The following is an 8,757-nucleotide window of genomic DNA, read 5'->3' as shown; positions in this document are numbered from 1 at the left end:
TGGTATTTTCTAGCCAAGTTGGTCAATGGAAACTCTGCTCCCAACCTGTGAGAACTGGATATAATCCTCCCAGGTGATGTTTTCCCTAGGCTTGGGTAATTTCTTTCTATTACATGCTGATCATCACTTTGCTGAAGACTCAGAAAAAAGCATTAGTACATTCCTGAAACTCCCGTTCCTTTCTAAGCATCTGTCCAGACAACAATTAGAATCTGATCTCCCTTGACATAGTTTTCTGTATACAACTCTTAAAATCTTCTCTCCATTCCTGGGATTCCTCTTATCTGTACTAAAAAGACAGGGAAACATTATTGGGGTCATAAACCTCAGTTTTCCATTCCTGGGTGCTCACTGTTTGGTTTCTTAGAAATTATAGCATATGTATATTGTTCAGTCATTTTTTGTTTTGGATGATAAGGCAAATTTTGTCCTTATTACTTAATCATTGTTAGAATCAAAATTGTCATACATTCCTCATTACAATTTGATGAATAAACTGAAACACATAAGTATATTTTTAAGGTGGTACCTTATCAAGTGCTGAATTAGGGTTTAAACTCAAATATTCAAATTTCAAAATATTCATTCTTGACTACTAGTCTCTACAATTTATGTCTCTTACATTGTTTATGTTTTAACTTGGCACTTGAAGGTATTACTTATTTTTATATTATTGTAATAAAATATTATTGAAAATTTAAAAATGGGCATGTGACCAAAAGTATCTTAAAGGTGAAATTATGCCAGCAGTGACATGCATGCAGGCGCAGAATTGTATGAACATCACACAAACTAATGACATAAAGAGCAACTGTAGTCAACAATAGACATAGCATAGATGTTTCAAATAGCTAAGGTTGAACAAGATAAAAATTAATTTAAACTATAACATAGTAGAGTCAGATATGTTTAGAATCTTCTTATTCTGGAACATGGTAGCACATTTTACTTGAGATTCTAGAGTTGTGAATGCTTTGTAATACTGGCCTATAATGAAAACTCTCTTGAGAGCACTTGACTTGAACCTCCACAAGGATGGTTAATGGAAATGCCATTAGCTCATTTAGTTGAGACAGTGTGAACGAAAAGCTTAATTATGCAAAACGTTGTATCGGGAATAAGAAAACAAGAGGAGGTTAATGTCTCCCAGTATCTACTGCCATATTTGGTTTTCAATTATTTTATCCTAAAAATGAGGCAGCCTGTCATTTTGTGTCTGGAAAACATATGACAGTAAGTATTTGACTGTATGTGTGCATAGATTCTCACTGAAAACACACAGTGGCATTGTACAACCCCTTCCCAACAATGATGTCATCTGATTAACTCTATTTCTTTTGATTCGAGTAGCTGCCAAGTACTCTTCACTTGGTAACCGAGAAAGCAATGCTAATTGCAAACCTCAAAGTAAAAAAAAAAAAAAAAGTTTCTTTCTTTTTCTTCTTAATCTTCCTCTTTATGTCTATAGATTCAAATTGATTATGCAAAACTCATGGCATAAGACAGAATAGTAATGATTGATAACTTAGGTTTCTATGAATAAGAATTTTGAAGGATATAAATGCCACAGAGAGATAGAAAATGAATGACAAGAAAAATAAAGAGGTGTAGAGGAATTTTAATCAGTAACATGGCTACTCTGGAATACAGACACTCTTTTAACACATATACCTTTAATCGCAAACAATGAAGGTAAAGTTAGTTTATAGAAGGAAATACCCATGTTTGAAGGTGACATCTAATTGAGAGGCAGGAGAAATGATGAATCACAGAAATATTTCACAGGATAGGTTGTACCCAACTCTCACAAGAACAGAAAGGAAGGAGAGGCATGTTAAGAGAGAACAGAGAGCAGAGAGAGAAAGAGAGAGAACAAGAGCAAAAGAGAAAGAACAGAGAGAGAGAGAGAGAGAGAGAGAGAACAGTTTTAACAGGATGGTTGACAGAGACAGGTTGCAGAGAGAGGAACAAGCTAGACACAAGTGAAGATAGAATGAGCCAGAGAATAAAGAGCCCAAAGAGTAGAACATATTGGCAAAGCTAGTATGAAGAAGTCAAGCAAGGTCATTCGATCAGAAGCAGAGAGAAACCAGTTTGAATCAGTCAGTTTGGAGAGGCATTTAAGCCAGAATATCTGAGCTGAACCAGTCAGCCAGAGTTCAGAATAAATGAGAAAGGGTGAGCTTATTCAGCAGTAAGTCTCAGAGGCTGGAGACATTCCAGGCCTAGATTATATTGTATGGAGGCTGGAAGTTTCTAGGACTAGGCCTGAATTAGCAGGTGGAAACAGTAAGCCTCCAAGAGGACATTTAAAACAGGCAAATAAAAGTAAAATAAAGGAAGCAAAGTAATGCAGCAATCACAGTAACTGGACCCATCCAGAAACATGAAGCAGGTATGTAACATGATCCAGAACATGGATGGGAGAGTTGCTTCCGACACGCCGCTCCCAGCTGATGGCGCAGGGTGTGGCCGTGTCTGCCCATGCTCCAGTGGACGCACGGTTTCACTTCCACGTGCAATGTCAGCACGTGTTAGCAGGCCCTGCAGGCTGGTGGCAGTGGTGCAAGTAGCAGCAGTAATCGTTGAAGGGGACACAGAGTAACTGGTGAGTGGTGACGAGCATGGACAGAGATTGTGGGGGATGGGTAAGATAGCAAAACATCTGTATGTAAGAAATTTGTAAAGAATAAATTAAAATGTTTCAAAATAAAATAACAAAATTGATAAAGTTAGTTCATTCAAAGGCCTCTAAAATGGTGAAGTACCACATGAACAGAGAAACAGAGATAAATGTAATTTTAACCCAGTAGCTTTCAACTCATGGGTCATGACCCTTAGGGAGTTGTTGAATAACCCTATGGCAAGGGTTGCCCCAAATTATTGGAGAACACAGAAATTTACATGACAGTTCATGACTGTGACAAATTTACAGTTACGAAGTAGCAAAAACGAGTAGTACAACACGAGGAACTGTATTAAAGGATTACAACACTAGGAGGGTTGAGAACAACAGTATCAATCAAAACTTTGGATGGTCTTTATCTCAAGGGACTTTTAGCCTCCTAAACCAGGAATTAAAATGCAAAACTGGAGAATGATTGTAGAAAGAAAGAGCAGATAGTTATATTTTTAAGGTAGATATTTAGGCTAAATGAAAGGTCCAACTGGCAAATAATTGCCTCTACCCTGTTGCTGTAATCTTTCTCAACTTTGGTGAATCCACCAACTATAATATTTATCCCAATTTGCTTATAAATGTTTCACATTTAATTTTGTATATTTTGCCTACTGAAAATGTAAGAGTAGGACAAAATGGTTATAAACGTTTAATATAATAACCATATACATTATCATACAATTTTACACAGTAAATATAAACATCCTATTCTTTTCCCATTTAGAAGTCCTTTAATATATCTCATATCACCATCTCTTTGAAAACTATCAACTGACATTTGCTCTAGTCTTTTGCAATTGATGAACAGTTTTCTCTCCAGACCATGTATACTGATTCACTCGCATACCTCAGTTCTCCAGTGTTTTGCACTCACCTTTCCAGACAATAGAAATATGAACATTCAGGGGAGAGGTATTATCTGCAACTCCCAGGAGATACTGTTCCTTGGATATTTTAAATTTTTCATCATGGGCTATAGCAACATGCATTTTGGAGAGAATGGAGTATCCACTTCTGTAAGATATTTCTGTAGTTGTAAAAATTATTCTGAGGCAATTACTTTTTCCCCTCCTTATCATTTAATAGTCTGCTTTCAAGTACATCCAGCCTCTGGAGAGAGAGGCTCTCTCCCCAGTTCTGTCGCTGCTGAGAAAGAGCCCCTTCTGAGCTTTTCATCAAACACATACCAATCTTTTCTCCAAACTCAGGTTTGTACTTTTAAAAATAATGTCTGTAGGTATATCTGAATTGAAAAATAAACGGTAACCAAATCTGAGTGACTTAGCAAATAACTGATGCATGGAAATTGCAGTCCTGTTCTCTCTTGAATTGTCTCACGAAATTAGCTTAATGAGATGAAGATGACAATTAACTTTTTCCAATTATCATTTCTCAAATTCAACATTCAGTAGTTGAGTGTCAAAGAGAGCTCCACAAATCCTTCAGGGGTCAGTAATTAAACAGCAGGAAGGCAGTTTAAATGATTTCACCCCTTCTTTTTGCAATGAATTCAGTATTCCTTTATTGTGAGTCTTTCCATTTCAAAATATAAGGGTCATCGCCCCTCCTTGGCTACGACACACAATGAAGACAATATGTTTTAGAAATCTGAGGACTGGAATGAACTTTGTTTTTGTTGAGCTAGGAAGATATACACTAACCTGCAACAAGGGACTGGGGGACAGAGAAAGATCAATTATATGTAAACACTCCTGTTCCAAACATCAGGCAAACTGCACAGTGTCTGGTTCTTTCCTATAAAATGGGAGCAATGATCACTATATTATAGAACTTGAATAAAGATCAAATAGATGGCATATGTACAAAAAGTGGTAAAATCAATAATAAATACCTTTTGTGTTCATGATAAAAACTATATAGTCTGAATATTATAAACTGACAAAATCAGAGAAATCAAGTTTTTACCTGGTCAGATTTGTGACATGTGGCCAGTTTACAAGTAAAACTGTCTTTTCTTGGGATATTTTCCCAAAGAAATGTTATAATTCATCTTAATATCCCTCAATCCACTGAAGCCCCAGGGGAAACGGCCCGACATGGCACAGCTAGAAATACTAGAATACTTTGTGGTTTATGTAAAGCTTAGGCCGTTCTCTGACTTGTTGGTCTACTGTGGTAAATTCTGAGTGAGTTCTAAGCCCACACCTTACCTGTAAGTCCACTGTCTAAGAATTTATAGGCCACAGGCCACTAACAAAAACAATCTGCATATATAATTATTAGAGTACGCTTATTTACAAAGCATATAAATGCACCTGTGTATTAAAGCACTCTATATATCTCAACATATAGAGGAAAAGTAAATGGAAATAGAAGTTCTATTTTACTGGTCATCTTTCCCTCTTCCTGAACATAGTATGTTCTTCCTGTAGTGGTAGGGAGTGGCTGGGTGGATTCCTCTTCTGTAGATTGTTAAAAATTTGTAAGGCTATATTTGTCCTGTGGCAGATTTTTCTCATTCTAAAGGCAACCAAGTCAACAACTCTTTATATTACCAGAGACTTGGAAGAAGGTGGATTTTTGGTGAAGTCCATAGCAAGGGCTTTTGCTAGCTTTCTGACTTTGTAATCAGATATTGCTTTGTAATATTACAATGCATCCTCTGAGATTACAAAACTGCCTTGAATCCTTGCACAGTCATGTCAAAATTTTCATGCTTTCTCTAGGATTTTCCCAACTTGCTGGGATGGTTTGCACTCCCATGTCCCCCTCTGTCTTCATTTCTCCCACTCATGTGAAATTCCCTGTTTACTTCTGCTGTCCCTCAGAGGCTCTCTCTTCTTTCCTGCCTACCCATCAGGGGAGCATGAGGCGTCAGTGCTGATCATTATAACAGGTAGAGAAGGAGTGTTCGACTATAGCACAACACAGCAGACAAATATTTCTGATCCCATGATATCTTTCTCAAATATTCCTAAGTCTTTATCTTCCTCTTTTCTCAGTTATCTTGTAAATGTCCTTGACCCTGGGGCATGGTGATTTGTCAGTCTTTCAAGATTATCCAGTTATCTGTCACTCAAAACAGTGAACAGTTGTTTGTTTGTTTGTTTTTCAATGTAGGAGACTATTCCAGGGAAAGGGAGGGCAAAAACAAACTGACATAATATTACTTCAGATTTTTATGTCACAACGCTTTGTAGGAGAGCCAGTTATGAGATGTGCTAGAATAACAAACTGTGTTTAGGAACATAGTCAAACCTATGTCTACACCCATAAATCAATCCATTTTATGTCTTTGAATTATCATCCAAATTATAGATTTGGAGAAAAGGGGGTTAGAGTTGCAACACTATATGAAGAATTGTGCATAAAATTAAATACGCCTCACATGTAGAATATGAACTACATACAGAACCAGTAAATTTTATCCAACCTTGTCAGTAAGAATCCAGAAAGTAGTCTCAGAAACAATGAATACATTTTGGGAAAAGGGCAGAATTTCATTTCTCTAAGATTATACATGTACTTTTTATTACAACAGAAATAAATATCAGGTGAGGGACAGAACAAAGAAGGTAACCAACTGTAAAATACTGGAAAGGAAGACTGAGGAGGCAGGTCTAGCCTGCTGACATGACACTGTGACACAAATGGGCTTGTGGTGCCTCTACACAGCTCCTTATCCATGGCTGCTTCCTAAGGACCATGAACTCTCCAGGCTCCACTCCTTTCCCTTGGGACTCACCAGCTCTCAGTCTGCTTCTCACAGGGACTCTCCACACACAGCTGAATCCAAACCATCTCTGCTCCTGCTTCAGGATTCACCAGACTTTTTCTGGCTGCCCTCCCTCTGCCTTATCTAGCCTTGAGACCCAACCTAGTTCATACTGCCACAGGAAACAAGTTGCAAGCTCCGTGACCAAGCTGCTGAAGGTAGCAGCTGACAAGCAGAGGCCTGAGGAAGACCGAAGCCACAAATACCAGACAAACAGGAAATTGACATACCAGCTCTGCTATGAATTAGCTCCCTTCTAAACATTATGAATACCCTGATGAACTTAGGAGACTAAACAAACAAAAAGTACATAAAGAAATAAAGAAGAAAGGAAGAAAAAATAAAAAAGAAAGACAGAAAGAAAGGAAAAAAGAAGGGAAGGAAGGAAGGAAGGAAGGAAGGAAGGAAGGAAGGAAGGAAGGAAGGAAGGAAGGAAGGAAGGAAGGTCAGGGAAAGAAATACCCAGACAAAGAGTTCAAAAGAATGATTATAGCCCTGGTCAAACAATTCAAAGAGACAAAGGAATGAAATAAGAAAGGCAATCCAAAACATGAAAATGCAGTCTGAAAAACTTTTTTCACAAAATTTTGTTAAGTGTCTGCCTGTTACTGCCTCTCCAATGCTGGGATTGAAAGGCCATGTGCCCAGTCCAACCAAGGACCAGGCATGGAGATAACCTAGAATCCCTGCACAGATGTAGCTCGTGGCAGTTCAGTTTCCAAGTGGGTTCCATAGTAATGGGAAGAGGGACTGCCTCTGACATGAACTGATTGGTCTGCTTTTTGATCACCTTCCCCTGAGGGGGGAGCAGCCTTACCAGGCCACAGAAGATGACAATGCAGCCACTCCTGATGAGATCTGATAGACTAAGATCAGAAGGAAGGAGAGGGGGACCTCCCCTATCAGTGGACTTGGGGAGGGGCATGCGTGAAGAAGGGGGAGGGAGGGTGGGACAAGCAGGGGAGGAGGGAGGGGCTTATGGGGGGATACAAAGTGAATAAAGTATAATTAATTTAAAAAAAAGCCATGTGCCACCATACCCAGAGCCAGTCAGAATTTTTAGAGAAAACCCAAACTGAAACAATGATGGACATGAGAAACTCAATACGACAAAACTTCTGAAAAGCATCACCAATGAAATGGGTCACACTGAATATAGAGATTCAGGGATGAGAGGTAGAGGAGTTGAATCACTCAGTAAAAGCCAGTGAGAAGTATCCTTACCTAAACATGAACATCTATACACAGAAGCCCCTACAGACCACACCAGAAAAATCCCCAGAGTTGATAAACACATTCAGCAAAGTAGCAGGATAAAAAATTTAAATAGCAATAACAAAAAACAGTAGCTACCTTATATACAAATGACACACAAATAGATGAATAATTAGAAAAACAATACCATTCACAGAAGTTTAGAAGTCAATCTTTGGATAAAATCTAGCCAAGGAAATGAAAGATTTCACAACAAAACTTTAAAACACTGGAAAAAGAAATTGAAGAAGGTGCCAAAAGGAAACCCTTCCATACCAATGGATTGTCAGGATCAATACTGTGGAAATGGCTCTCCTCCCACAGGTTCAGTACTATACCCACCAAAATGCCAATGTAATTCCTCAAATATATTTAAAAAAAAAACAATTTTAAATTTCATTTGGAAACACAAAAGACCCAGGATAGCAAAAAAAAAAAAAAAAAAAAAAAAAAAAAATCCTGAATAATAAAACATTACTGGAGGAAACAACATCCAAAATTTCAATTTATACCATGGCACTATGGTAATAAAACCCATATGGTACTGGCATAAAGAGAATCACTGATCAACAGAATAGAATTGAGGACTGAGAGAAGCCTCCAGCTTGTTCCTACAGCTCTCTGATTACCTGATTTTGTTGTTTTTATTGTTTGTGAGGTTTTTTTTGGGGGGGAGCAGGGGTTTTCTGTGTGTAGCTTTGGCTGTCCTGGAACTCTATAGGCCAGACTGGCCTCAAGCTTATAAAGATCCACTTGCCTCTGCCTCCCAAGTGATGGGATTAAAGATGTGTGTCTCCACTGCCTCGCTCAGTGACTTGATTTTAACATCATTGTTAAAAACGCACGCTGGGAGAAAAAGGTCATCTTCAACAAGTGTTGAAGATGATATTGTTCACACTGGAAAGCTAAAATGTAAAAGAGTAAAAGTAGATTCTTATCTCTTGTTGTGTCCAATTCGGGAGATCCCAAAAGACCGCCAGGAGCTAGAGCTTGGGCTCACAGCCAACCAACGCCTTATAAGTGATTATAAGTGATTATATGCCATGTGTGTCTTTCTGCTTCAGGGATACCTCACTCAGGATGATCT

Source organism: Psammomys obesus, unplaced genomic scaffold (assembly GCF_907164565.1).
Source record: "Psammomys obesus unplaced genomic scaffold, mPsaObe1.curated_primary_1811, whole genome shotgun sequence".
Lineage (NCBI taxonomy): Eukaryota > Metazoa > Chordata > Mammalia > Rodentia > Muridae > Psammomys > Psammomys obesus.
Note: the sequence above shows the minus strand (reverse complement) of the source record.